The sequence below is a fragment of the Salvelinus sp. IW2-2015 genome, unplaced genomic scaffold (assembly GCF_002910315.2).
Source record: "Salvelinus sp. IW2-2015 unplaced genomic scaffold, ASM291031v2 Un_scaffold1378, whole genome shotgun sequence".
Classification (NCBI taxonomy): domain Eukaryota; kingdom Metazoa; phylum Chordata; class Actinopteri; order Salmoniformes; family Salmonidae; genus Salvelinus; species Salvelinus sp. IW2-2015.
Genome location: NW_019942868.1, coordinates 114,777 through 119,284, shown reverse-complemented (window position 1 = coordinate 119,284; position 4,508 = coordinate 114,777).

Sequence of the window (4,508 nt, the reverse complement as noted above, 5' to 3'; positions counted from 1 at the left end):
AGAAGAGAATGYTGTGGACAAACCAAGCTACTGGAAGACAGGATGAATCAGAATTTCTCAGTGCACGGGTATTCACTCTAAATATGAATTATTAAGTGGCTATCATACCCCCATAGTATGAAAATAAATCCAGGAGGGTTTGTGATGAGAGGACTGAGGTAGTGGGCTGAATGCTGATTAGAGGTGCAAGCTGGGGGGCGGGGGCTGGGGTAGGAGGTGAGGTGGGGAGCCCCCGAGCTGGTGGGGGGGTAAGCCAGGAGTGTTGGAGTGGCGAGCCCGGGGACGGAGGAGGGATGGAGGGGTGAGACAGGGAGCCCCCTGAGGAGTAACAGGTACTAAGCTCCCGCTAGGAAGAGCCTGCTGCCTGAAACTTAACATGCAGGAAAAACCCTGATCCTGCCCTTTAACCTCTGACACCAGCAACGCCTCAGATCAAAAACATCACTGACAGTCCGATACATCCACTGTCCCCTCTCTCTCTCAATTAAATGTAAGGGCTTTATTGGCATGGGAAACACATGTAAACAATTCCAAAGCAAGTGAACAGGATAATAAACAAAAGTGAAATAAACAACAAAAATGTACAGTAAACATTACACTCACAAATGTCCCTAAGGAATAAAGACATTTCAAATGTTATATTCTGTGCAAATAGTTCAAGTACMAAAGGGAAAATATTTACAAAGSTGTTTGTTCTTCACTGGTTGTCATCTTCTTGTGGCAGCAGGTCACACATTTTGCTGCTGCGATGGCACACTGGTATTTCACCCAAAATTGGGTTTGTTTTCAAATTCTTTGTGTATCTGTGTAATCTGAGGGAAATATGTCTCTAATATGGTCATACATTTGACAGGAGGTTAGGAAGTGCAGCTCAGTTTCCATCTCATTTTGTGGGCAGTGTGTCTTCTCTTGAGAGCCAGGTCTACCTACGGCAGCCTTTCTCAATAGCAAGGCCCACTGAGTCTGTACATCGTCAAAGCTTCCCTAAAGTTCGGGTCAGTCGGAGTGGTCAGGTTCTCTCTCTCTGAGAGGTTTATTCAGATTGACAGAGTTAGAACACATGGACTAACCCTGGACAAGCATTGAGAGAACAATGAAAAACAGAGTATGTTATGTACATGTTATGTACAGTAAACATGGCCTCAATATCTAATCTTATCTAATCTTGATTGTAAAGAGCCGAACACATTTTGTTACTTTTTACAACCAAGATACCTGGTTTCTGGAATCAAAAACATGAGCTGAGTTGTACTGTAGCAACGACCACCTTTTCCCAGACGATGTCTTAAAGGGTCAGGTCACATGCCTGGTGAAGCCCAGAACATCAAAACTACTAAACTTACAAAGATAATAACCCTTTACCTGCAGGTCGTATGCTGGTGACAGCCAGGAACATCAAACTACTAAACTTACAAAAGATAATAACCCTTTACATGCAGGTCGTATGCTGGTGACAGCCAGGAACATCAAACTACTAAATTACAAAGATAATAACCCTTTACTGCAGGTCGTATGCTGGTGACAGCCAGGAACTTCAAACTACTAAACTTACAAAGATAATAACCCTTTACTGCAGTCGTATGCTGGTGACAGTCCAGGAACATCAAACTACTAAACTTACAAAGATAATAACCCTTTACCTTGCAGGTCGTATGCTGGTGACAGTCCAGGAACATCAACTACTAAAACTTACAAAGATAATAACCTTTACCTGCAGGTCGTATGCTGGTGACAGTCCAGGAACATCAAACTATAAACTTACAAGATAATAACCCTTTACCTGCAGGTCGTATGCTGGTGACAGTCCAGGAACATCAAACTACTAAACTTACAAGATAATAACCCTTTACCTGCAGTCGTATGCTGGTGACAGTCCAGAACATCAAAACTACTAAACTTACAAAGATAATAACCCTTTACCTGCAGGTCGTATCTGGTGAACAGTCCAGGAACAAAAACTACTAAACTTACAAAGATAATAACCTTTACCTGCAGGTCGTATGCTGGTGACAGTCCAGGAACATCAAACTACTAAACTTACAAAGATAATAACCCTTTACCTGCAGTCGTATGCTGGTGACAGTCCAGGAACATAAACTACTACTTAAAAAGTAATAACCCTTTACATGCAGTCGTATGCTGGTGACAGTCCAGGAACATCAAACTACTAAACTTAAAAAGATAATAACCCTTTACATGCAGGTCGTATGCTGGTGACAGCCCAGGAACATCAAACTACTAACTTAAAAAGATAATAACCTTACATGCAGGTTCGTATGCTGGTGAAGCCCAGGAACTACTAAAAAAAAGAGAGGAGGACACTGTTTGGTTCACCTCATAAATCCATGTGAAGGCCAATGTACTGAAGCCCTTGTGATACATTCAGTAACCTGGAGGCCAGCGCTCCAGAGGGCCCTGGCACCCGGTCAAACAGGCCCATTTGGAGGCAGTTTGGAACGGGCAGACAGTAGATGATGCTGCCTGCCCTCCTGCCTGCCGCCGAGCTGCCTGTCAAGAAACACTCCGGAGTCCTGGCCTTGCAAGGTGAACTCTCAGCCTGACGTCTTCGGCAGGCTGCCCACAGAAAATATTATGGATAGAACTGTGATTAATATCATACTTTGATGGACTATGATGGAAAACTGTCAGCTGTGAACTGTGGGTGCAAGTGTGTGTGTGTGTGTGTGTGTGTGTGTGTGTGTGTGTGTGTGTGTGTGTGTGTGTGTGTGTGTGTGTGTGTGGGTGTGTGGTGTGTGTGTGTGTGTGGAATGTGAAGGTGCAAGCAGCTGCAGTGGCGTCTTCTACCACAGGGTGGTGTCAGTCTGACCCTGAGCAGTCAGTCTTAATCTTCAACACAACACACACAGACAGCCAACGGCCTCAAACAGACACACAAGAAACACTCTAGTTATAGTCTTCAATTAGGGCCTGGAGATGTTCCTAGTCAGGTCAAGTTAACAGGAATGGAACAGTCGATCATCACCTGTTCAGTTAGATGTCAGGAGACTGCCTTTTTTAGAGAGCTGAAAGGTATACAGAATAGATACGAACCAACACCAGACACTCTCTTTCTAATGTAGTACAGAGACCCAAAGCCTACAGTGGAAAGACATTCATGGTCCAGCACCAGAACTAAGGCCTAACATCATAACATATCAATATAAACACCAATCCCAGTCTGACCCTATAGCTCAGGGAATGGACGCTAGAGAATTAGAATGAGAACGAAGCACCACCGGGTTGAGCCTGAATATATGGGAACTGTGCCAGGTGAGCAGGCCTCATGAGAAGAGAGAAAGAAGGAGAGAGAGAGTGAATCAAAGAAGAGAGAGAGAGACAGAGAAGACAGAGACAGAGAAGACAGAGACAAGAAAGATAGAGAAGAGAGAGACAGAGAAGACAGAGACAGAGACAGAAGAGAAGAGAAGAGAGCAGAGAAGACAGAGAGAAAGAGACAGAGATAGAGAAGAAGAGACAGAAGAGAAGAGAGAGACAGAGAGACAGAAGAGAAGGAGAGAACAGAGAAGACAGAGACAGAGACAGAGAGACAGAAAAGAGACAGAGACAGATAGAGAAGAACAGAGACAGAAGAGAAAGACAGAAGACAGAAGAGAAGACAGAGACGCGAGAAAGAAGAGAAAGAGAAGACAGAGACGAGAAGACAGAGACAGAGAAGAGACAGAGACAGAAAGAAGAGAAGAGAAAGAAAGAGAAGAGAAAGATAGAGAAGAGAGAGCAGAGAAAGAGAGAGCAACAGAGAAAGATAGAGAAGAGAGAGACAGAGGAAGACAGAGAGACAGAGACAGATAGAGAAGAGAGAGACAGAGAAGAGAGAAGACAGAGAAGACAGAGACAGAGAAAGATAGAGAAGAAGAGAGACAGAGAAGAGAGAGACAGAGAGAGAGAGAGACAGGAGAAGACAGAGACAGAGAAAGATAGAGAAGAGAGAGAAGAGAAGAGAGAGACAGAGAAGAGAGAGACAGAGAAGAGAGAAGACAGAGAAGAGAGAGACAGAGAGAAGAGAGAGACAGAGAAGAGAGAAGACAGAGAAGAGAGAGACAGAGAAGAGAGAGACAGAGAAGAGAGAGACAGAGAAGAGAGAGACAGAGAAGAGAGAAGACAGAGAAGAGAGAGAACAGAGAAGAGAGAGACCAGAGAGAAGAGAGAGACAGAGAAGAGAGAGACAGAGAAGAGAGAGACAGAGAAGACAGAGACAGAGAGAGAAGAGAAGAGAGAGAGAACAGAGAAGACAGAGACAGAGACAGAAAGAGAAGAGAGACAGAGACAGAAGAGAGAGAGACAGAGACAGGATAGAGAAGAGAGAGAAGAGAAGAGAGAGACAGAGAAGACAGAGACAGAAGTTAGATACATTCAGACAGCGTTCACTACTCTACTCAACCCCACGGTTGAAGTCAAAGCCTAGAGCCCCTCATACTGTAGGCAGCTGGGAGTAGATCCCCAACGCGAACGCATAGCGCTACTCCTTAAACAGAGAATCTGTTTTGACC